At 43.6% G+C, this 27374-nt stretch overlaps 1 long non-coding RNA gene across 1 annotated transcript; it reads left to right on the top strand.

The window, feature by feature from the left end:
* Nucleotides 1–2411: 2411 nt before the first annotated feature.
* Nucleotides 2412–4281, top strand: LOC123116167 (uncharacterized). The gene is made up of 3 exons (XR_006456968.1): nt 2412–2912; nt 3478–3648; nt 3841–4281. It is a non-coding gene; the product is annotated as an uncharacterized lncRNA (long non-coding RNA).
* The last annotated feature ends 23093 nt before the right edge of the window (nt 4282–27374 follow it).

Here is a 27374-nt window from a genome sequence, read left to right as displayed (position 1 = left end):
GAAAAAGATAAAAGAAATCAGAAACAAAAAAACACGTACAAAAAAAGGAGCTTATGCATTTTTTTAGAAAGTTCATCGTATATTTATGTTCAGTGTGTATAACAAAATTGTTCATCGTACATTATACAAGAATGTTCAGTGTTTATTTATATAATAATGTTTAGTTTGTATTTACAAAAAATATTGCATTCTAAACCTATATAAAAAAGAAATGCGAAACAAAAAACATAACTAAAAATGAAAAAAGACCAGGACGTGTCCAAACTAGATAAATGTAAGAATGCCACTAGCCTGGCGCGGGCATCTTTCTACTGCAGTGGCTGGCGCGTTCTTTCTTTCAGTCGTAGGCGCAGGTTCGAATCAGCGCAAACGCGAGCTTTTTCCGTTTGTTTTATTTATTTAAAGATCACATAATATATGAAACTACTATATTACTACAATAGCCAACATGGGCTAGCGTAGTGGCAGGGCCTCTCCGTCGAAACCGGGACGGCAAGGGTTTGAATCCCCGCCGCGCGCAATTCTTTTTTTTTAACATCGCAGGGGCATTTGCGTCATTAAGTACAATGCGGGGGTCTTATCTGCAAAAACAATATGCCACGTGTCACCTGACAGGTGGGACAGCAAGGGTTCGAATCCTCGCCGCGCGCAATTCTTTTTTTAACATCGCGGGGGCATTTGCGTCATTAAGTACAATGCGGGGGTCTTATCTGCAAAAACAATATGCCACGTGTCACCTGACAGGTGGGACGGCAAGGGTTCGAATCCTCGCCGCGCGCAATTCTTTTTTTAACATCGCGGGGGCATTTGCGTCATTAAGTACAATGCGGGGGTCTTATCTGCAAAAACAATATGCCACGTGTCACCTGACAGGTGGGGCCGCATGGTCAGATACGGCGTTTAACTCGTTTTGCAACGATTAGCCTCAAACGTGGTACTGACTTGCAAAAAATTTGAGTAGTGATACTGATCTGTTACAACTGCCCCAACTGTGGTACTTTCTTGCAATTAACTCCACACAGGCTAAATCGAAACAAAGGGAAGAAAGACCGGAAGACGGATGAATGCCAGATACAGGAAAGAATCAATGGAAGGAAGAAGGCAACAAAAATCAATGCGGGGGGCTTATCTGCAAAAACAATATGCCACATGTCACCTGACAGGTGGGACCGCAAGGGTTCGAATCCCCGCCGCGCGCAATTCTTTTTTTTAACATCGCGGGGGCATTTGCGTCATTAAGTACAATGCGGGGGTCTTATCTGCAAAAACAATATGCCACGTGTCACCTGACAGGTGGGGCCGCATGGTCAGATACAACGTCAATACGGCGTTTAACTCGTTTTGCAACGATTAGCCTCAAACGTGGTACTGACTTGCAAAAAATCTGAGTAGTGATACTGATCTGTTACAACTGCCCCAAGTGTGGTACTTCCTTGCAATTAACTCCACATAGGCTAAATCGAAACAAAGGGAAGAAAGACTGGAAGAGGGATGAATGCCAGATACAGGAAAGAATCAATGGAAGGAAGAAGGCAACAAAAATCAATGCGGGGGTCTTATCTGCAAAAACAATATGCCACGTGTCACCTGACAGGTGGGGCCGCGTGGTCAGATACATCGTCAATACGGTGTTTAGCTCGTTTTGCAACGATTAGCCTCAAACGTGGTACTGACTTGCAAAAAATCTGAATAGTGATACTGATCTGTTACAACTGCCCCAAGTGTGGTACTTCCTTTCAATTAACTCCACACAGGCTAAATCAAAATAAAGGGAAGAAAGACTGGAAGAGGGATGAATGCCAGATACAGGAAAGAATCAATGGAAGGAAGAAGGCAACAAAAATCAAATCAGGCGAGATTCAGACCGGCGAGGCGCTCAGGCCAGGCCACTTGCTCCCAGCCTGCTACCCACCGACCGCCCCTATAGCTCCTCTTTACATTGACAAATCGCACATAACGCCATCAATTTTTTCCCTCCCCACGCCGCGTCGCCACCCAGAGTGAGCTCGAAGGGACGTGTGTTTCCTAAAGTGGCACCTGGCTTTTCAAAGGCGGTTGAACATGAGTCAACATAGGCTGACAAAGTGGTTCATGCACCCTTCAACGCCCTGATTCACCCTAGAGCTGCATTTCGTGGGAGTTTAGTACCTTTACTGATGGCAGTCGAGGGATTATGGCAAAATGTTGTGGATACACAGGCGTACATACAGGGACACAGGCATTCAACACTCACACTTGACTAAATAGGCTTACTTGCAATATTTTCAGCATGAATATTATTCCTGTATCAAGACCTGCCGGCACGTGTATTAGACCTTGTTACGCATAGATAATTTGTGGTGGAAATGTAATCTTTTGTGATGTTTAACCAGCCGCTGGCACCAATTTTTTTCAACGACTGTTGGAGATGCTCTCACACTGGACCACCGAGTGCCCAGTAGCCACTCCCACTCCCCTCGTTCCGCTTCCGCCGGCCGTTGCCAACCCCGCGCCACCACCAAACCCTGGCCGTGCGCCGCCCGTTCCCCATCCCACGTCCCAGCAAGCGCACCCGAGCGCCGCCCACCTCGTCTCCCGGCGCCCCCTCCCACTGGCCGCGCCGATCCCCTCGCCGTCCTCCAGCTCCAGCTCGACCCCGACACCGCCGACGTAAGCAGCCTCTCGACCCGAGCTCCGTCCTCCTGCTCCTGCCCGACACCGAGTTCTATCGACCGGATCCTCAAGCTCCACCACCGACCTCTTCTCCCAGCTCCTGCCCAACCCTAGCGCCGTCGACCTCGTCTTCTAGCTTGGCCGCCTACCTCGTATTCCAGCTGCCTGCCGGCCGCCGGTTCGGGTCGCTACTGGTTGCCGCCCGATCTCCTCCGCAGTCGTCGCCCCGAGCATGTCCACCTCGCCTCGGTGGTGAGAAGGTAGAGCATTGTCATCTCTCCCTTCTGAAGCAAATGCTATTCACAGTATGGAGCTTCCCGTGCTAAGCACTCTGAAATGGAGGATGCTCTCTCTGACACCCTTCTCTTACATTGATCGCTTCCTTGAGAAGTTCAATTAGGGGAAGCGGCCAGCTAATTTTCTTATGAATCAAAATAAGAATCATCCACATAGTTTATTTGAGCATCAGATACTCAGAGAACATGATATTGTCTCTTTTGATTCATAACAACTACAGTAAGTTTCTTCAACTCAGATCTTCTGAGACTGCAGCACTACAGTGACTCTTTCAGGTGCTGTTGAAGCCCAAATTCTTGACTTAGACATCACTCTTGTAGCTTACAAAATCCCAGTAGACAGGGCTCTGAATTATAGTTGATTTGGATAGCAGTTTTGTAGCTCATAACAGCGGCTGTGATGAAACAAGAAAAATATGTATCTTGAAGAGAGGAGGAAGCTTATTTTCTCTTAGAAAAAAACATATGTGCAATGTACAGGCTCTGAATTAAAGTTGATTATGACCACTTCTGTATGTGCAATGTGCAGCTATGTGTGAGGCTCTGCATACACTGCAATGAACAGCAAGTAAAGGATACATAACCAAGACCCAGTGAATCTCTCACACCATGGCGAAGCACATCAAGCACAATGGCCAAGCTCTCCTACTACTTTCGTTGGTTCTTGTGATTTGCTTGGCCACTCCTCCGCCGATATACGGTAAAATTAACAATTAAAGTCTGTTATTTCGAGTGGTCATCGGTATGTTCAAAGTTGCTTCATCAACCCCATGGAAAGATCAGATCCAGAGTGGTTTTCCATGTAGACTTTATGACTTCATATACAGAATAAATCTACTTATCTTGTTATTGGGAGAATATATTGTAACTACTTCAATTTTCTTTCTCTTAGGACAGAGCATCGACAAGATGGGGATCAACATAACGGATGTGAGCTATCGTTGTCGCTACGCCATATTTCCGCCAAATGCATTCAAGTGGTGCTGCGATGGTCCTTGCTGGGGTGGCCCGTGCTACAAGCACAGAGACGATTGCGTCAAGACTTGCCAGTGTCCCGGCCCATGAATGATGATCATCATGTTTCCTATCAATCTGCACTTTGCTGATTGCGTTGGAGCGAATAATTTTAGTGTTTCTGAAACTGTACTAGTTTTTTTTTCCTTTTCCTATCGATTTGTAAGTCTGCGTGTGGAAACTCACCCTGATGTGTGGTGGTGTAAGCGAAAGGAAATGGCGATCTGTCGGAGGCTTGGAGCTGGTTGCCAGTTTTTCCCCAATTTGCCCGGACAAGAAAACGAGCTACCTTGAGGATGAAGTAAGGTGCTCTTTGATGCGTAGGATTCTAAAATCGCAGGAACAGAAAAAGCATGGGATTGAAATGTTATGCTCATCTCAATCCTACATGATTTTGGTTTGTTTGATTACATCATCGAAAAACAAAGGATTCTTTGAGAGGTTTGAGGGGACGCTAAAAGTTCTATGGGAACTAGTACAGAGAAATCCTTATAAAAAAAATTCTTATAGCATTCAATCCTATGGTTTCAACAACCAACATAGGAAAAAATCCAAAGGATTTTAATCCTTCAAAATTCTTATGAAGATCCTTTGAATCAATGGAGCCCTTAACTGGGGAAGCAAAATTAATCAATACTCCTATTTGTTAACTGTATGCACGGTCGTCATCGTGCTACATATACTAGAAGTCTAAGCGATCCCTATCTGCTTCTCTCGGAAATAAGCTGTGATCCTGCACTTCATCTTTGGTAGTTTGGTTTTGGACGCCGTACGTGGATGCACAGCACAATCAACGTATCTGCGTGTGAAGAGATGTTTTGAAGGAGGTCGGAACCCTCGTCTCTGTGCATCAAAAGATACACACAACCATCTTTATTAAATTATTATTCCACAAAGGTCTAGCACAAACATAAAACATACATCAAACAATCTCAAGCCACCACGTCACACCTACAAACTTAACAGTGGAGGATGCCATCACAACACCCCACCATCTAGATTTGGGGGTCATCACGGAGCCACCCGCATTCGCTTGGCGTACCGGCAGCACACATCTGTTCCAGCAGACCCTAAGTGTGCACCACAATCCACATGCACACGCTCTAGAAGCCATCATCACCATCGAAATGTCAACCCATCTTTAGGCCAGACATCTGCATGATCCTTGCCATGCCAACCATAGACGCCGCCACGGCGCCAAACAACACCACTGTCTTGTGCTCGTCCACCATCACACGTTCGCCACTAAGACCCCACTGTGCCATGCCGCCTAGACCCGCCGTTCTCCACATAGTAGAAGCCACGCCGCTCCACCTCCTCGAGCACCACCATCTGGCCTTGGTCTCACAAGCCAAGTCCAACTCCCACATGTTGCGCCAAAGGAAGGGCAACACTAGGCGCCACCAATGTCTGACTCGGGAGATCTAGGGTTTCCCCCATAGTGATTTAGGCAGGATGCGAACTACGTCGGGGACGCCTTCGGCAAGGTTAGGATGCCCACGGGCGCTGTCGTTGACTACTCTGACCGCCACCAGAGCCTTCTGACAGTCACTCGCCCACCTTGATCTTGACCGACTTCTCCACCTATCAGTCCACCCGCGAACCGCTCTGATGCAAGGATCCAGTCCCCAGATGCCCGCAACCAAAGGATTTGGAGATCCAGATCCATGGCGTCAAGACGCCTGGAGCTGAGCCACAAGGACATCTCGGCCGTCGCCGAGCCCCGCCTTGCTGGACACGACGTCTCGTTGCTCCATCACAGCTTAGCGGGTTCACACATGACCATGATTGGATAAAAAGTTCTAAATACAGGTGAGAACATATCATGTGTTCGGGGTTACTTATGTGAAGGGATGTTTTTCCACATTAAACTACGCATAGATTGATGGACAATGCTAACTTCTGAACATTCTGATTTTAGCGGTAGATGCGAAGGACCCTAGATCGGTCCTCCCTTCCCGTGTCTCGTTCGATCCTCCCGCTTTCCGATTTTCTTTCTCTCGATTCTTTTTCCTCACCTTGGTTCAAGGACTTCTTTTACTCGCCCAGTTTTATGTGAGTTAGTCTTGGTGAAGGAGAAAAAGAAATAAAGTGCTTAAAGGGGGATTTGAACCCTGGTCTCCTGGGTTGCTACTAAACCCAATAACCAACTCACCAATCTTTTCTAGTTGCCTTACATAAGCAGGGGTGTTTAAACGCTTCATCTTTATAATTAGGCTTGATAACTTTGGCATAAGCAGCGTAATAATTATGACATGCTGAAGGAAATATGCCCTAGAGGCAATAATAAAGTTGTTATTTTATATTTCCTTATTCATGATAAAGGTTTATTATTCATGCTAGAATTGTATTGACCGGAAACCTTAATACATGTGTGAATATATAAACAAACACCGTGTCCCTAGTGATCCTCTACTTGACTAGCTCGTTGATCAAAGATGGTTAAGGTTTCCTAACCATGGACATGAGTTGTCATTTGATAATGGGATCACATCATTAGGAGAATGATGTGATGGACAAGACCCATCCGTTAGCTTAGCATTATGATCGTTCAGTTTTATTGCCATTGCTTTCTTCATGTCGAATACATATTCCTTCGACTATGAGATTATGCAACTCCCGGATACCAAAGGAATGCCTTGTGTGCTATCAAACGTCACAATGTAACTGGGTGATTATAAAGATGCTCTACATGTATCTCCGAAGGTGTTTGTTGAGTTGGCATAGATTGAGATTAGGATTTTTCACTCCGAGTATCGGAGAGGTATCTCTGGGACCTTTCGGTAATACACATCATAAGCTTGCAAGCAAACGACTAAGGAGTTAGTCATGAGGTGATGTATTATGGAACGAGTAAAGGGACTTGCCGGTAATGAGATTGAATTGGTATATAGATACCGACGATCGAATCTCGGGCAAGTAACATACCAATGGACAAAGGGAATTACGTATGTTGTCATAACGGTTCGACCAATAAAGATCTTCGTAGAATATGTAGGAGCCAATATGAGCATCCAGGTTCCGCTACTGGTTATTGACCTGAGAGGTGTCTCGGTCATGTCTACATAGTTCTCGAACCCGTAGGGTCCGTACGCTTAACGTTCGTTGACGATATAGTATTATATGAGTTATGTGATTTGGTGACCGAATGTTGTTTGGAGTCCCAGATGAGATCACGGACATGACGAGGGGTCTCAAAATGGTCAAGAGGTAAAGATTGATATATAGGACAATGGTATCCGGACACTGGAAGCGTTCCGAAAGGTCGCGGGTATTTATCGGAGTACCGGAGGGTTACCGGACACCCCCCGGGGGAATATATGGGCCATATGGGCCATGAGTGGGGAGCACACCAACCCACAAGGGTTGGCGCACCCCCCTATGGTAGGAGGCTGATTGGGAGAAGGAAAAGAGGGGGTTCGTGAAGGAAATATGCCCTAGAGGCAATAAAAAAGTTGTTATTTATATTTTCTTATATTGTGATAAATGTTTATTATTAATGCTAGAATTGTATTAACCGGAAACTTAGTACATGTGTGAATACATAGACAAACAGAGTGTCACTAGTATGCCTCTACTTGAGTAGCTCGTTGATCAAAGATGGTTAAGTTTCCTAGCCATTGACATGAGTTGTCATTTGATTAACGGGATCACATCATTAGAGAATGATGTGATTGACTTGAACCATCCTTTAGCTTAGCACTATGACCGTTTAGTTTATTGCTATTCCTTTCTTCATGACTTATACATGTTCCTATGACTATGAGATTATGCAACTCCCAAATACCGGAGGAACACTTAGTGTGCTATCAAACGTCACAACGTAACTGGGTGATTATAAAGATGCTCTACAGGTGTCTCTGATGGTGTTTGTTGGGTTGGCATAGATCGAGATTAGGATTTGTCACTCCGTGTTTCAGAGAGGTATATCTGGGCCCTCTCGGTAATGCACATCACTATAAGCCTTGCAAGCAATGTGATTAATGAGTTAGTTGCGGGATGACACGTTACAGAACGAGTAAAGAGACTTGCTGGTAACGAGATTGAACTAGGTATTGAGATACCGACGATCGAATCTCGGGCAAGTAACATACCGATGACAATGGGAACAACGTATGTTGTTATGCGGTTTGACCAATAAAGATCTTCGTAGAATATGTAGGAACGAATATGAGCATCCAGGTTCCGCTATTGGTTATTGACTGGAAGTGAGTCTCGGTCATGTCTGCATAGTTCTCGATCCAGTAGGGTCCGCACGCTTAACGTTCTGTGATGATTGGTACTATGAGTTTATGTATTTTGATGTACCAAAGGTTGTTCGAAGTCCCAGATGTGATCACGGACATGAAGAGGAGTCTCGAAATAGTCGAGACATAAATATTGATATATTGGACGACTATATTCGGACACCGGAAATGTTCCGGAGAAGTTTCGGATAAAACGGGAGTGCCGAAGGGTTACCGGACCCCTCCCCGGGGGGGGGAACTAATGGGCCACATGGGCCTTAGTGGAGAGAGAGGGGAGCCTAGGGCACGCCGCGCGTCCCCTCCCCCTTGGGTCCGAATTAGACTAGGGAAGGGGGGCGGCACCCCCCTTAATTTCATTCTCCCTCTCTCCCTCTCCTTCCTTCCACCTCTCTTCCCTTGTTGGAAACCTACTAGGAATAGGATTCCTAGTAGGAATCCTACTTGGGCGCACCCCAGGAGGGCCGGCCATCCTCCCCCTTGCTCCTTTATATACGGGGGCAGGGGGCACCCTAAGAAACACAAGTTGATAGTTGTCTTAGCCATGTGCGGTGCCCCCCTCCACAGATTTCCACCTTACTCATATCGTTGCAGTGCTTAGGCGAAGCCCTGCGTCGGTAACTTCATCATCACCATCGCCACACCGTCATGCTGACGAAACTCTCCCTCGACCTCAGCTGGATCTAGAGTTCGTGGGACATCACCGAGCTGAACGTGTGCAGATCGCGGAGGTGTCGTACCTTCGGTGCTAGGATCGGTCGGATCGTGAAGACATACGACTACATCAACCGCGTTGTCATAACGCTTCCGCTTTCGGTCTATGAGGGTACGTGGACACACTCTCCCGCTCATTGCTATGCATCACCTAGATGGATTTTGCGTGTGCGTAGGAATTTTTTTGAAATTACTGCATTCCCCATGTAGATGTTATATGCACGAGTAGAACACAAAAAGTTGTGGGCGATAATAGTCATACTGCTTACCAGCATGTCATACTTTGGTTCGGCGGTATTGTTGGATGAAGCGGCCCGGACCGATGTTACGCGTACGCTTACGCGATACTGGTTCTACTGACGTGCTTTGCACACAGGTGGCCGGCGGGTGTCAGTTTCTCCAACTTTAGTTGAATCGAGTGACTACGCCCGGTCCTTGTTGAAGGTTAAAACAACACACTTGACAAAAAATTGTTGTGGTTTTTGATGCATAGGTAAGAACGGTTCTTGCTAAACCTGTAGCAGCCACGTAAAATTTGCAACAACAAGTAGAGGACATCTAACTTGTTTTTGCAGGGTATGCTGTGATGTGATATGGTCAAGACGTGATGATATATAAATTGTTGTATGATATGATCATCTTTTGTAACAGTTATCGGCAACTGGCAGGAGCCTTATGGTTGTCGCTTTATTGTATGAAATGCAACCACCATGTTGATAGCAATAGTTGGCGAGACGACAACGATGCTTCGATGGAGATCAAGGTGTCAAGCCGGTGGCGATGGTGATCATGACGGTGCTTTGGAGATGGAGATCAAAGGCACAATATGATGATGGCCATATCATAACACTTATATTGATTGCATGTGATGTTTATCCTTTATGCATCTTATTTTGCTTAGTTCAGCGGTAGCATTATAAGATGATCTCTCATTAAATTTCAAGGTACAAGTGTTCTCCCTGAGTATGCACCATTGTGAAAGTTCGTCGTGCCGAGACACCACGTGATGATCGGGTGTGATAAGCTCTACGTTCACATACAAAGGGTGCAAGCCAGTTTTGCACACGCAGAATACCCGGGTTAAACTTGACGAGCCTAGCATATGCAGATATGGCCTCGGAACACTGAGACCGAAAGGTCGAGCGTGAATCATATAGTAGATATGATCAACATAGTGATGTTCACCATTGAAAACTACTCCCTCTCACATGATGATTGGACATGGTTTAGTTGATTTGGGTCACGTGATCACTTAGATGATTAGAGGGATGTCTATCTAAGTGGGAGTTCTTAAGTAATATGATTAATTGAACTTTAATTTATCATGAACTTAGTACCTGGTAGTATTTTGCATGTCTATGTTGTTGTAGATAAATGGCTCTTGCTACTGTTCCGTTGAATTTCAATGCATTCCTAGAGAAAGCTAAGTTGAAATATGATGGTAGCAACTACACGGGTTGGGTTCGTAACTTAAGGATTATCCTCATGCTGCACATAAGAATTACATCCTGGAAGCACCGCTAGGTGCTAGGCCTGCTACAGATGCTACTGATGACGTTAAGAACGTCTGGCAGAGCAAAGTTGATGACTACTCGATAGTTCAGTGTGCCATGCTTTACGGCTTAGAACCGGGACTTCAACGACCTTTTGAACGTCATGGAGCATATGAGATGTTCCAGGAGTTGAAGTTAATATTTCAAGCAAATGCTCGGATTGAGAGATATGAAGTCTCCAATAAGTTTTATAGCTGCAAGATGGAGGAGAATAGTTTAGTCAGTGAACATATACTCAGAATGTCTAGGTACCACAGCCACTTGACTCAACTAGGAGTTAACCTTCCTGATGATAGTGTCATTGACAGAGTTCTTCAATCACTTCCACCAAGCTGCAAAAGCTTCATGATGAACTATAATATGCAAGGGATGGATAAGACAATTCCCGAGCTCTTCGCGATGCTAAAAAGTTGCGGAGGTAGAAATCAAGAAGGAGCATCAAGTGTTGATGGTCAACAAGACAAACAGTTTCAAGAAGAAGGGCAAAGGGAAGAAGGGGAACTTCAAGAAGAACGGCAAACAAGTTGATGTTCAAGTGAAGAAGCCCAAGTCTGGACCTAAGCCTGAGACTGAGTGCTTCTACTACAAAGGGACTGGTCATTGGAAGCGGAACTTCCCCAAGTATTTGGCGGATAAGAAGGATGGCAAAGTGAAAGGTATATTTGATATACATGTTATTGATGTGTACTTAACTAATGCTCGCAGTAGCGCCTCGGTATTTGATACCGGTTCTGTTGCTCATATTTGCAACTTGAAACAGGGGCTACAGATTAAGTGAAGATTGGCTAAGGACAAGGTGATGATGCGCGTGGGAAATGGTTCCAAAGTCGATGTGATCGCGGTCGGCACACTACCTCTACATCTACCTTCGAGATTAGTTTTAGACCTGAATAATTGTTATTTGGTGCCAGCGCTGAGCATGAACATTATATATGGATCTTGTTTGATGCAAGACGGTTATCCATTTAAATCAGAGAATAATGGTTGTTCTATTTATATGAGTAATATCTTTTATGGTCATGCACCCTTGATGAGTGGTCTATTTTTGTTGAATCTCGATAGTAGTGATACACATATTCATAGTATTGAAGCCAAAATATATAAGTTTAATAATGATAGTGCAATGTATTTGTGGCACTGCCGTTTAGGTCATATTGGTGTAAAGCGCATGAAGAAACTCCATGTTGATGGGCTTTTGGAATCACTTGATACATGTGAACCATGCCTCATGGGCAAGATGACTAAAACTCCATTCGCCGGAACAACGGAGCGAGCAACAGACTTGTTGGAAATAATACATACTGATGTATGCGGTCCGATGAGTGTTGATGCTCGCGGCGGGTATCGTTATTTTCTGACCTTCACAGATGATTTGAGCAGATATGGGTATATCTACTTGGTGAAACATAATTCTGAAACATTTGAAAAGTTCAAAGAATTTTAGAGTGAAGTAGAAAATCATCGTAACAAGAAAATAAAGTTTCTATGATCTAATCGTGGAGGAGAATATTTGAGTTACGAGTTTGGTCTTCATTTGAAACAATGCGGAATAGTTTCGCAACTCACGCCACCCGGAACACCACAGCGTAATGGTGTGTCCAAAAGTCGTAACCGCACTTTATTAGATATGGTGCGATCTATGATGTCTCTTACTGATTTACCGCTATCATTTTGGGGTTATGCTTTACAGACGGTTGCATTCACGTTAAATAGGGCACTATCTAAACCCGTTGAGACGACACCATATGAACTGTGGTTTGGAAAGAAACCCAAGTTGTCGTTTCTTAAAGTTTGGGGCTGTGATGCTTATGTGAAAAAGGTTCAACCTGTAAGCTCGAACCCGAATCGAAGGTATAGTCTTCATAGGATACCCAAAGGAGACTGTTGGGTACACCTTCTATCACAGATCCGAAGGCAAGATATTCGTTGCTAAGAATGGATCCTTTCTAGAGAAAGAGTTTCTCTCGAAAGAAGTAAGTGGGAGGAAAGTAGAACTTGATGAGGTAATTGTACCTTCTCCTGAATTGAAAAGTAGTTCATCACAGAAATCAGTTCTAGTGATTCCTACACCAATTAGTGAGGAAGCTAATGATAGTGATCATGAAACTTCAGATCAAGTTACCACTAAAACTCATAGGTCAACTAGAGTAAGATCCACACCAGAGTGGTACGGTAATCATGTTCTGAACGTCATGCTACTAGACCATAACGAACCTATGAACTATGAGGAAGCGATGACGAGTCCAGATTCCGCAAAATGGCTTGAGGCCATGAAATCTGAGATGGGATCCATGTATGAGAACAAAGTGTGGACTTTGGTTGACTTGCCCGATGATCGGCAAGCCATCGAGAATAAATGGATCCTCAAGAAGAAGATTGATGCTAACGGTAATGTTACTGTCTACAAAGCTCGACTTGTCGCGAAATGTTTTCGACAAGTTTAAGGAGTTGACTATGATGAGACTTTCTCACCCGTAGCGATGCTTAAGTCTGTCTGAATAATGTTAGCAATTGCCGCATTTTATGATTATGAAATTTGGCAAATGGATGTCAAAACTGCATTCCTGAATGGATTTCTGGAATAAGAGTTGTATGTGATGCAACCAGAAGGTTTTGTCGATCCAAAGGATGCTAACAAAGTGTGCAAGCTCCAGCGATCCATTTATAGACTGGTGCAAGCCTCTCGGAGTTGCAATAAACGTTTTGATAGTGTGATCAAAGCATATGGTTTTATATAGACTTTTGGAGAAGCCTGTATTTACAAGAAAGTGAGTGGGAGCTCTGTAGCATTTCTAGTTTTATATGTTGATGACATATTATTAATTGGAAATGATACAGTATTTCTGGATAGCATAAAAGGATACTTGAATAAGAACTTCTCAATGAAAGACCTCGGTGAAGCTGCTTATATATTGGGCATCAAGATCTATAGAGATAGATCAAGACTCTTAATTGGACTTTCACAAAGCACATACCTTGATAAGATTTTGAAGAAGTTCAAAATGGATCAGTCAAAGAAAGGGTTCTTGCCTGTGTTACAAGGTGTGAAGTTGAGTGAGACTCAATGCCTGACCACTTCAGAAGATAGAGAGAAAATGAAAGTCATTCCCTATGCTTCAGCCATAGGTTCTATCATGTATGCAATGCTATGTACCAGACCTGATGTGTGCATTGCTATAAGTATAGTAGGGAGGTACCAAAGTAATCCAGGAGTGGATCACTGGATAGCGGTCAAGAAGATCCTGAAATACATGAAAAGGACTAAGGATATGTTTCTTGTTTATGGAGGTGAAAAAGAGCTCATTGTAAATGGTTACGTCGATGCAAGCTTTAACACTGATCTGAATGACTCTAAGTCGCAAACCGGATACATGTTTATATTGAACGGTGGAGCTATCAGTTGGTGCAGTTCTAAGCAGAGCGTCGTGGCGAGATCTACGTGTGAAGCAGAATACATAGCTGCTTCAGAAGTAGCAAATGAAGGAGTCTGGATGAAGGAGTTCATATCCGATCTAGGTGTCATACCTAGTGCATCGGGTCTAATGAAAATCTTTTGTGACAATACTGGAGCAATTGCCTTGGCGAAGGAATCCAGATTTCACAAGAGAACCAAGCACATCAAGAGACGCTTTAATTCCATCTGTAATCAAGTGTCGGAAGGAGACATAGAGATTTGCAAGATACATACGGATTTGAATGTTGTAGACCCATTGACTAAGCCTCTCTCACGAGCAAAACATGATCAACACCAAGACTCCATGGGTGTTAGAATCATTAAATGTAATCTAGATTATTGACTCTAGTGCAAGTGGGAGACTGAAGGAAATATGCCCTAGAGGCAATAATAAAGTTGTTATTTATATTTCCTTATATCATGATAAATGTTTATTATTCTTGCTAGAATTGTATTAACCGGAAACTTAGTACATGTGTGAATACATAGACAAACAGAGTGTCACTAGTATGCCTCTACTTGACTAGCTCGTTGATCAAAGATGGTTAAGTTTCCTAGCCATCGACATGAGTAGTCATTTGATTAACGGGATCACATCATTAGAGAATGATGTGATTGACTTGACCCATCCGTTAGCTTAGCACTATGATCATTTAGTTTATTGCTATTGCTTTCTTCATGAATTATACATGTTCCTATGACTATGAGATTATGCAACTCCCGAATACCGGAGGAACACTTAGTGTGCTATCAAACATCACAAAATAACTGGGTGAGTATAGAGATGCTCTATAGGTGTCTCTGAAGGTGTTTGTTGGGTTGGCATAGATCGAGATTAGGATTTGTCATTCCGTGTTTCGGAGAGGTATCTCTGGGCCCTCTTGGTAATGCACATCACTATAAGACTTGCAAGCAATGTGACTAATGAGTTAGTTGCGGGATGATGCATTACGAAACGAGTAAAGAGACTTGCCGGTAATGAGATTGAACTAGGTATTGAGATACGGACGATCGAAACTCGGGCAAGTAACATACCGATGACAAAGGGAACAATGTATGTTGTTATGCGGTTTGACCGATAAAGATATTCATAGAATATGTAGGAACCAATATGACCATCCAGGTTCTGCTATTGGTTATTGATCGGAAATGAGTCTCGGTCATGTCTGCATAGTTCTTGAACCCATAGGGTCCGCACGCTTAACGTTCGGTGACGATCGGTATTATGAGTTTATGTGTTTTGATGTACCGAAGGTTGTTCAGAGTCCTGGATGTGATCACGGACATGATGAGGAGTCTTGAAATGTTCGAGACATAAATATTGGTATATTGGACGACTATATTTGGACACTGGAAATGTTCCGGAGAAGTTTCGGATAAAACCGGAGTGTCGGAGTGTTACCGGACCCCCGGGGGAACTAATGGGCCACATGGGCCTTAGTGGAGAGAGAGAGGGGCAGTGAGGGCAGGCCGCATGCCCCCTTCCCCTTCTGTCTGAATTGGACTAGGGAAGGGGGGGCAGCGCCCCCCTTTCCTTCTCCCTCTCTCCCTCTCCTTCCTTCCCCCTCTCTTCCCTTGTTGGAAACCTACTAGGAATAGGATTCCTAGTAGGAAACCTACTTGGGCCCCTTGCTCCTTTATATTCGGGGGCGCGGGAGAGGCACCCTAGGACACACAAGTTGATAGTTGTCTTAGCCGTGTGCGGTGTCCCCCTTCACAGATTTCCACCTCGGTCATATCATTGCAGTGCTTAGGCAAAGCCCTGCGTCGGTAACTTCATCATCACCATCACCACGCCGTCATGCTGACGAAACTCTCCTTCGACCTCAGCTGGATCTAGAGTTCGTGGGACGTCACCGAGCTGAACGTGTGCAGATCGCGGAGGTGCCGTACCTTTGGTGCTAGGATCGGTCGGATCGTGAAGACGTACGACTACATCAACCGCGGTGTCATAACGCTCCCGCTTTCGGTCTACGAGGGTACGTGGACACACTCTCCCGCTCGTTGCTATGCATCACCTAGATGGATCTTGCGTGTGCGTAGGAATTTTTTTGAAATTACTGCGTTCCCCAACAGTTCGCCCCCCTCCTTCTCTCTTCCCCCTTCCCTTTTCTCTCCGGTGTTTTATGGAAGGGGGCGCCACTTGGGAAAATCCCAAGTAGGATTCAGATCCTACTTGGGGCGCACCCTGGCTGCCTCCCCTCTCCCTTGCACCTATATATATATGGGGGCGCCCCTAACACACCCCAGAAAATTCTTAGCCATGTGCGGCGCCCCCCCTCCATTGTTTACTCTCACGAACATATCTTCGTACTGCTTAGGTGAAGCCCTGCGAGGATCACTTCACCATCACCGTCACCACGCCGTTGTGCTGACGGAACTCATCTACTATCTCGACGTCTTGCTGGATCAAGAAGGCGAGGGACGTCACCGAGTTGAACGTGTGCAGAATGCGGAGGTGTCGTGCATTTGGTACTTGATTAGTTGAAGCACGAAAAAGTTCGACTACATCAACCGCGTTGAGAAACGCTTTCTCTTACGGTCTATGAGGGTACATAGACACATTCTCCCCCTCGTTGTTATGCATCTCCATGGATAGATCATTGCATGTGTGTAGAATTTTTTTTGTTTTCCATGCAACGTTCCCAACAGTGCCGATCATGATAACTTCAAAACATTAGTGCCCTGGTAACAAAATAACATGATAAAGGTTGATAACTATCTAATTAGATGGCTGATAACTGGAACATTAGAAGCATGGTAAACGTTAGCGTGATAAAGGTTGATAACTATCTCGTTAGAAGGCTGATAACTAGAACATGGGAAGCATGATAAGGTTGATAACTTCAATATTACCATCCTGATAACAAAAAAACATGGTAAAGTTGATAACTATAACGTTAGAAGGCTGATAACTAAAGCATAAGAAGCATGGTAAATTTAGCATGGGTAACATGAAAACTTTACACGGAAGCTGCCGGGATATAATTCAACAACTATTTGACCGGGGAAACTTTGTCGTACTGTTTGAGCGTAAGTTATTAGATATGTGGCGTGTAAAAATACCATTCTTTTCTAATGCAAGTTATCGTTGTAAGTTTTCAACAACTTTTTCCACCTCGATCAAAAGTACCATGGTGTTCGCACATAAGTTGTCATGTTACGTATATTACCATGTTATTTGCACAGAAATTATTAGAGTATATTTCAAACAAAAAACCCCAGCTAAAGTTATTGTGGTGTTTATTATGCAAGTTATAAGATATGTGATGCTTATATTATCATGTTATTATACAGGATTTACTGTGTGTATGTTTCAAATATATTTTTGCCCCGACCAAAAGTTACCATGGTGTTTTTGCGTAAGTTATCAAGTCTGGATTCTTATATGATCATGCTATTTACACACAAGTTACTGAGGCATGTTTTCAACAACAACAACAACCCCCCCCCCCCCGGGGGGGGGGGGTAAAAAGTTATCACGGTGTTTGTACCTGAGTTTTCAACTCTACGATGTGTAAAATACCATTCTATTTATACAAAAGTGACCAGCGGGATGTTTTCAACCAAAAAAATAACCTTGGTTCAAAGTTATCATGGTGTTTGTATGTAGTTATCAGGTCGGTGGTGTGCATATTACCATGTTACTTACACAAAAGTGACCGGGGTATATTTTCAACATCTTCCTTTTGCTGGTCAAAGTTATCGTGATGTTTGTACCTAAGTTATTAGGTCCACGGTGCATATATTTCTATTTACATAGAAGTTACTGATGTCTACTACACAACTTATTCTTGTAGACTCGTGTTGGGCCTCCAAGCGTAGAGTTTTGTAGGACAGTACCAATTTTCTCTCAAGTGGATGACCTAAGGTTTATCAATCCGTGAGAGGCGTAGGATGAAGATGGTCTCTCTCAAACAACCCGGCAATCAAATACAAGAAATCTCTTATGTCCCCAACACACCCAATACAATGGCAAATTGTATAGGTGCACTAGTTCGGCGAAGAGATGGCGATACAAGTGGATAGTAGATATAGGTTTTTGTAATCTGAAAATAAAAAACAGCAAGGTCGCAAGTGATAAAATGGAACACACACGGTATTGCAATGCTTAGAAACAAGGCCTAGGGTTCATACTTTCACTAGTGCAATCTCCCAACAGTGCTAACATAATTAAATCATATAGCAATCCCTCAATGTGCGACAAAGAGTCACTCCAAAGTTCTTATCTAGCGGAGAACATAATATGAAATTGTTTGTAGGGTACGAAACTACCTCAAAGTTATCCTTTCCGGTCAATCTATTGAGCTATTCCTATAATTGTCACAAATAGCCCTAGAGTTCGTACTAAAATAACACCATATGATACACATCAACCAACTCTAATGTCACCTAGGTACTCCAATGTAACCACAAGTATCCATGAGTTGATTATTCGATAGGCATCAAACAACTTCATATTCATAATATTCAATCCAACACAAAGAACTTCAAAGAGTGCCCCAAGATCTCGACTGAACAAAGTAGGACGAAGATGTACATCAACCCCTATGCATAGATTACCCCAATGTCACCTTGGGAATCTGTGAGTTGAGTGCCAAAACATACATCAAGTGAATCAATATATACCCTCTTGTCACCACGGGTATTCATATGCAAGACATACATCAAGTGTTCTCGAATCAATAAAATTATTCAATCCGATAATAGTGAAACCTCAAAGGTAAAAACTCAATTCATCATAACAAGATAGAGAGGGAGGAAACACCAAATGATCCAACTATATTAAGAAAGCTCACGGTACATCAAGATCGTGCCAAACCACGAACATGAGAGAGAGAGAGAGGGAGGGAGAGAGAGAGATCAAACACATAGGTACTAGTACATACTCTCAGTCCCGAGGGTGTACTACTCCCTCCTCGTCATGGTGGTCACCGGGATGATGAAGATGGCCTTCGGTGATGATTTCCCCCTCCGGCAGGGTGCCGAAACAGGGTCCCGATTGAGTTTTCATGGATACAGCGGCTTGGGGCGGCGGAACTTCTCATCTAGGGTTCTTTCGGGGGGTTTGGATATTTATAGTAATTTTTGGCGTCGGTCTCACGTCAAGGGAGGCCCACGAGGGAGTGACAAGCTTGCCCGGCGTGCCCTGAGGGGGAGGTCGCCCCTCCCCCAGGCTTCGCTTCCATGTGAAGTGATACATCTCCAACGTATCTATAATTTATGAAGTATTCATGATGTTATTTTATCATTATTGGATGTTTTACAATCATTCTATAGAAACTTTATATCATTTTTTGGGACTAACCTATTGACCAAGGCCCAGTGCCAATTGCTGTTTTTTGCTTGTTTTTTACATCGCAGGAAATTAATACCAAACGAAGTCCAAATGCAACGAAACTCCACGGAGATTTTTTATGGACCAGAAGACACCCATTGGGCCAGAGCAGCACCTGGGGGTTCCCCAAGGGGGGCACAACCCACCAGGGCGCGCTAGGCCCCCCTGGCGCACCCAGGTGGGTTGTGCCCACCTCGGTGGCCCCCCGCGCCCCTTCTTTGCACTATAAATTCCCATATATTCCGAAACCCTTCGAGGTTAACCTAGATCATAAGTTCCACCACCGCAAGGCTATGTATCGATGAGAAACCAATCTAGACCCGTTCCGACACCCTGCCGGAGGGGGGAAATCATCTCCGGTGACCATCTTCATCATCCCGGCGGCCACCACGATGAGGAGGGAGTAGTCCACCCTCGGGGCTGAGGGTTTGTACCAGTAGCTATGTGTTTAATCTCTCTCTCTCATGATCTATATCATGGGCTTTGTTAATATATTCGGATAATATGATGTTTATCCCCTCTATACTATTGTTGTGATGAATTGAGTCCTTAACCTTTGAAGTTTTGTCTTGTCGGATTGAATATTCAGAGATGAGAACACATGATGTATGTATTGCGGTATGAATACTTGAGGTGACAATTGGGGTATCATATTGATTCACTTGATATGTGTTATGGCATTCAACTCGCAGATTTCCGCGGTGATATTGGGGTAATCTATGAATAGGGGTTGATGCAAGTTTTTATTATCTTTTCTCTGATAGAAACTTTGGGGTCCCCTTGTAATTCTCTGTGTGGATTGAGTATTCTGAATACGAGTTTGCTTTGGTGCTACTTGTTGGGGAACGTAGTAATTTCAAAATTTTCCTACGCACATGCAAGATCATGGTGATGATATAGCAACGAGGGGAGAGTGTTGTCTACGTACCCTCGTAGACCGAAGCGGAAGCGTTGACGCAACGTAGAGGAAGTAGTCGTACGTCCTCCGGTTCAACCGATCCAAGTACCGTTACTCCGGCACCTCCGAGTTCTTGACACGCGTACAGCTCGATGACGCACCCTCGATCTCCGATCCAGCAGAGGCGCTGAGGGGGAGTTCCGTCAGCATGACGGCGTGGTGACGATCTTGATGTTCTCCTGTTGCAGGGCTTCGCCTAAGCACCGCTACAATATGACCGAGGTGTAATATCGTGGAGGGGGGCACCGCACACGGCTGAGGAACGATCAATGATCAACTTGTGTGTCCTAGGGTGCCCCCTTACCCCCGTATATAAAGGAGGGAGGGAGGAGGTGGCCGGCCCTAGGGGGGCGCGCCATGAGGAGGGGGAAACCTACTCCAAGTAGGTTTCCCTCTCTTTTCCTTATCTTATTTGGAGGGGGAAGGAAAGAGTACTAGTATTAGGAAGTAGTACTAGTAGTAGTAATAGGAAGAGGGGGAAGGAGAAAGGAAAGGGGGGGCCGGCCCCCTTCCCCAATTCGGATTGGGCTTGGGGGGGCGCGCCCCCTTCCCTTGCTCCTTCTCTCTTCCTCCTACATGGGCCCAATAAGGCCCATATACCTCCCGGGGGGTTCCGGTAACCTTCCGGGGCTCCAAACTTCTCCGGAACCTTTCCGGTGTCCAAATATATCCGTCCAATATATCAATCTTTATGTCTCGACCATTTTGAGACTCCTCGTCATGTTCGTAATCATATCCGGGATTCCGAACAACCTTCGGTACATCAAAATACATAAACTCATAATATAACTGTCATCGAAACCTTAAGCATGCGGACCCTACGGTTCGAGAACGATGTAGACATGACTGAGACACATCTCTGGTCAATAACCAATAGCGGGACCTGGATGCCCATATTGGTTCCTACATATTCTACGAAGATCTTTATCGGTCAAAGCGCATAACAACATACGTTGTTCCCTTTGTCATCGGTATGTTACTTGTCCGAGATTCGATCGTCGGTATCCAATACCTAGTTCAATATCGTTATTGACAAGTCTCTTTACTCGTTCTGTAATACTTCATCTTATAACTAACTCATTAGTTACATGCTTGCAAGGCTTAGGTGATGAGCATTGCCGAGAGGGCCCAGAGATACCTCTCCGACAATCGGAGTGACAAAACCTAATCTCGAATTATGCTAACTCAACATGTACCTTCGGAGACACCTGTAGTACTCCTTTATAATCACCCAGTTACGTTGTGACGTTTGGTAGTACCCAAAGTGTTCCTCCGGTAAACGGGAGTTACACAATTCTCATAGTTACAGGAACATGTATAAGTCATGAAGGAAGCAATAGCAGAATACTAAACGATCAAGTGCTAAGCTAACGGGATGGGTCATGTCAATCACCTCATTCTCCTAATGATGTGACCCCATTAATCAAATGACAACACATGTCAATGGTTAGGAAACATAACCATCTTTGATTAATGAGCTAGTCAAGTAGAGGCATACTAGTGACTATATGTTTGTCTATGTATTCACACATGTATCATGTTTCCGGTTAATACAATTCTAGCATGAATAATAAACATTTATCATGATATAAGGAAATAAATAATAACTTTATTATTGCCTCTAGGGCATATTTCCTTCAGTCTCCCACTTGCACTAGAGTCAATAATCTAGATTACATAGTAAAACTTATAAACTCATAATAAAACTGTCATCGTAACGTTAAGCGTGCGGACCCTGCGGGTTCGAGAACTATGTAGACATGACCTAGAACCATTCTCGGTCAATAACCAATAGCGGGACCTGGATGCCCATATTGGTTCCTACTTATTCTACGAAGATCTTTATCGGTCAAACTGCATAACAACATACGTTGTTCCCTTTGTCATCGGTATGTTACTTGCCCGAGATTTGATCGTCGGTATCCAATACCTAGTTCAATCTCGTTACCGGCAAGTCTCTTTACTCGTTCTGTAACACATCATCTTATAACTAACTCATTAGTTGCTTGCAAGGCATAGGTGATGAGTATTACCGAGAGGGCCCAGAGATACCTCTCCGCCAATCGGAGTGACAAAACCTAATCTCGAATTATGCCAACTCAACACGTACCTTCGGAAACACCTGTAGAGCACCTTTATAATCACCCAGTTATGTTGTGACGTTTGGTAGCACACAAAGTGTTCTTCCGGAAAACGGGAGTTGCACAATCTCATAGTTGCAGGAACTTTGTATAAGTCATGAAGAAAGCAATAGCAATATACTAAACGATCAAGTGCTAGGCTAACGGAATGGGTCATGTCAATCACATCATTATCCTAATGATGTGATCACATTAATCAAATGACAACACATGTCTATGGTTAGGAAACATAACCATCTTTGATTAATGAGCTAGTTAAGTAGAGGCATACTAGTGACTTTATGTTTGTCGTCTATGTATTCACACATGTATCATGTTCCCGGTTAATACAATTCTAGCATGAATAATAAACATTTATCATGATATGAGGAAATAAATAATAACTTTATTATTGCCTCTAGGGCATATTTCCTTCAGTCTCCCACTTGCACTAGAGTCAATAATCTAGATTACATAGTAATGATTCTAACACCCATGGAGTCTTGGTGCTGATCATGTTTTGCTCGTGAGAGAGGCTTAGTCAACGGGTCTGCAACATTCAGATCCGTACGTATCTTGCAAATCCCTATTTCTCCCACTTGGACTTGGTCCCGAATGGAATTGAAGCGTCTCTTGATGTGCTTGGTCCTCTTGTGAAATCTGGATTCCTTTGCCAAGGCAATTGCACCAGTATTGTCACAGAAGATCTTCATTGGTCCCGATGCACTAGGTATGACACCTAGATCGGAAATGAACTCCTTCATCCAGACTCCTTCATTTGCTGCTTCCGAAGCAGCTATGTACTCTGCTTCACATGTAGATCCTGCTACGACGCTTTGTTTAGAACTGCACCAACTTACAGCTCCACCGTTTAATAAAAACACGTATCCGGTTTGCGATTTAGAATCGTCCGGATCAGTGTCAAAGCTTGCATCGACGTAACTGTTTACGACTAGCTCTTTGTCACCTCCATATACGAGAAACATATCCTTAGTCCTTTTCAGGTATTTCAGGATGTTCTTGACCGCTGTCCAGTGATCCACTCCTGGATTACTTTGGAACCTTCCTGCCAAGCTTACTGCTAAGCATACGTCAGGTCTGGTACACAGCATTGCATACATGATAGAGCCTATGGCTGAAGCATAGGGAACATTTTTCATTTTCTCTCTATCTTCTGTTGTGGTCGGGCATTGAGTTTGACTCAACTTCACACCTTGTAGCACAGGCAAGAATCCTTTCTTTGCCTGATCCATTTTGAACTTTTTCAAAATTTTGTCAAGGTATGTGCTTTGTGAAAGTCCTATTAAGCGTCTTGATCTATCTCTATAGATCTTGATGCCCAATATGTAAGCAGCTTCAGCGAGGTCTTTCATCGAAAAACTTTTATTCAAGTATCCTTTTATGCTATCCAGAAATTCTATATCATTTCCAATTAATAATATGTCATCTACATATAAAATTAGAAATGCTACAGAGCTCCCACTCACTTTCTTGTAAATACAGGCTTCTCCGAAAGTCTTTATAAAACCATATGCTTTGATCACACTATCAAAGCGTTTATTCCAACTCCGAGATGCTTGCACCAGTCCATAAATGGAACGCTGAAGCTTGCACACTTTGTCAGCACCTTTTGGATCAACAAAACCTTCCGGCTGCATCATATACAACTCTTCTTCTAGAAATCCATTCAAGAATGCAGTCTTGACATCCATTTGCCAAATTTCATAATCATGAAATGCAGCAATAGCTAACATGATTCGTACGGAGTTAAGCATCACTACGGGTGAGAAAGTCTCATCGTAGTCAACCCCTTGAACTTGTCGAAAACCTTTTGCAACAAGTCGAGCTTTATAGACAGTTATATTACCATCAGCGTCAGTCTTCTTCTTAAAGATCCATTTATTCTCAATGGCTTGCCGATCATCGGGCAAGTTAACCAAAGTCCATACTTTGTTTTCATACATGGATCCCATCTCAGATTTCATGGCTTCTAGCCATTTTGCGGAATCCGGGCTCATCATCGCTTCCTCATAGTTCGTAGGTTCATCATGGTCAAGTAACATGACTTCCAGAATAGGATTACCGTACCATTATAGTGCGGATCTTACTCTGGTAGACCTACGAGGTTCAGTAGAAACTTGATCTGAAGTTTCATGATCATTATCATTAGCTTCCTCACTAATTGGTGTAGTTGTCACAGGAACCGGTTCTCGTGATGAACTACTTTCCAATAAGGGAGTAGATACAGTTATCTCATCAAGTTCTACTTTCCTCCCACTCACTTCTTTCGAGAGAAACTCCTTCTCTAGAAAGGATCCATTCTTAGCAACGAATGTCTTGCCTTCGGATCTGTGATAGAAGGTGTACCCAATAGTCTCTTTTGGGTATCCTATGAAGACACATTTCTCCGATTTAGGTTCGAGCTTATCTGGTTGAAGTTTCTTCACATAAGTATCGCAGCCCCAAACTTTAAGAAACGACAACTTTGGTTTCTTGCCAAACCACAGTTCATAAGGCGTCGTCTCAACGGATTTTGATGGTGCCCTATTTAACGTGAATGCGGCCGTCTCTAAAGCATAACCCCAAAATGATAGCGGTAAATCAGTAAGAGACATCATAGATCGCACCATATCCAGTAAAGTACGATTACGACGTTCGGACACACCATTTCGTTGTGGTGTTCCAGGTGGCGTGAGTTGCGAAACTATTCCATATTGTTTCAAGTGTAGGCCAAACTCATAACTCAAATACTCTCCTCCACGATCAGATCGTAGAAACTTTATTTTCTTGTTATGATGATTTTCCACTTCACTCTGAAATTCTTTGAACTTTTCAAATGTTTCAGACTTGTGTTTCATCAAGTAGATATACCCATATCTGCTCAAATCATCTGTGAAGGTGAGAAAATAACGATACCCGTCGCGAGCCTCAACATTCATTGGGCCACAAACATCAGTATGTATGATTTCCAACAAATCAGTTGCTCGCTCCATAGTTCCGGAGAACGGCGTTTTAGTCATCTTGCCCATAAGGCACGGTTCGCAAGTACCAAGTGATTCATAATCAAGTGATTCCAAAAGTCCATCAGTATGGAGTTTCTTCATGCGCTTTACACCGATATGACCCAAACGGCAGTGCCACAAATAAGTTGCACTATCATTATTAACTCTGCATCTTTTGGTTTCAACACTATGAATATGTGTATCACTACTATCGAGATTTAATAAAAATAGACCACTCTTCAAGGGTGCATGACCATAAAAGATATTACTCATATAAATAGAACAACCATTATTCTCTGATTTAAATGAATAACCGTCTCGCATCAAACAAGATCCAGATATAATGTTCATGCTCAACGCTGGCACCAAATAACAATTATTCAGGTCTAAAACTAATCCCGAAGGTAGATGTAGAGGTAGCGTGCCGACCGCGATCACATCGACTTTGGAACCATTTCCCACGCGCATCATCTCCTCGTCCTTGGCCAGTGCTCGCTTATTCTGTAGTCCCTGTTTCGAGTTGCAAATATTAGCAACAGAACCAGTATCAAATACCCAGGTGCTACTACGAGCTCTAGTTAGGTACACATCAATAACATGTATATCACATATACCTTTGTTCACTTTGCCATCCTTCTTATCCGCCAAATACTTGGGGCAGTTCCGCTTCTAGTGACCAGTCTGCTTGCAGTAGAAGCACTCAGTTTCAGGCTTAGGTCCAGACTTGGGTTTCTTCTCTTGAGCAGCAACTTGCTTGCTGTTCTTCTTGAAGTGCCCCTTCTTCTTCCCTTTGCCCTTTTTCTTGAAACTAGTGGTCTTGTTGACCATCAACACTTGATGCTCCTTCTTGATTTCTACCTCCGCAGCTTTTAGCATTGCGAAGAGCTCAGGAATAGTCTTGTTCATCCCTTGCATATTATAGTTCATCACAAAGCTCTTGTAGCTTGGTGGCAGTGATTGGAGAATTCTGTCAATGACGCTATCATCCGGAAGATTAACTCCCAGTTGAATCAAGTGATTATTATACCCAGACATTTTGAGTATATGCTCACTAACAGAACTATTCTCCTCCATCTTGTTGCTGTAGAACTTATTGGAGACTTCATATCTCTCAATCCGGGCATTTGCTTGAAATATTAACTTCAACTCCTGGAACATCTCATATGCTCCATGACGTTCAAAACGTCGTTGAAGACCCGGTTCTAAGCCGTAAAGCATGGCACACTGAACTATAGAGTAGTCATCAGCTTTCCTCTGCCAGACGTTCTTAACGTCGTCAGTTGCATCAGCAGCAGGCCTGGCACCTAGCGGTGCTTCCAGGACGTAACTTTTCTGTGCAGCAATGAGGATAATCCTCAGGTTACGGACCCAGTCCGTGTAATTGCTACCATCATCTTTCAACTTTGCTTTCTCAAGGAACGCATTAAAATTCAATGGAACAACAGCACGAGCCATCTATCTACAAACAAACATAGACAAGCAAAATACTATCAGGTACTAAGTTCATGATAAATTTAGGTTCAATTAATCATATTACTTAAGAACTCCCACTTAGACAGACATCTCTCTAGTCATCTAAGTGATCACGTGATCCAAATCAACTAAACCATAACCGATCATCACGTGAGATGGAGTAGTTTTCAATGGTGAACATCACTATGTTGATCATATCTACTATATGATTCACGCTCGACCTTTCGGTCTCCGTGTTCCGAGGCCATATCTGCATATGCTAGGCTCGTCAAGTTTAACCTGAGTATTCCGCGTGTGCAAAACTGTCTTGCACCCGTTGTAGATGGACGTAGAGCTTATCACACCCGATCATCACGTGGTGTCTGGGCACGACGAACTTTGGCAATGGTGCATACTCAGGGAGAACACTTCTTGATAATTTTAGTGAGAGATCATCTTAAAATGCTACCGTCAATCAAAGCAAGATAAGATGCATAAAGGATAAACATCACATGCAATCAATATAAGTGATATGATATGGCCATCATCATCTTGTGCTTGTGATCTCCATCTCCAA

Source organism: Triticum aestivum, chromosome 5B (genome assembly GCF_018294505.1).
Source record: "Triticum aestivum cultivar Chinese Spring chromosome 5B, IWGSC CS RefSeq v2.1, whole genome shotgun sequence".
NCBI lineage: Eukaryota > Viridiplantae > Streptophyta > Magnoliopsida > Poales > Poaceae > Triticum > Triticum aestivum.
The sequence above is the reverse complement of the archived record's forward strand: the minus strand, read 5'-3'. Positions and strand labels throughout refer to the sequence as shown.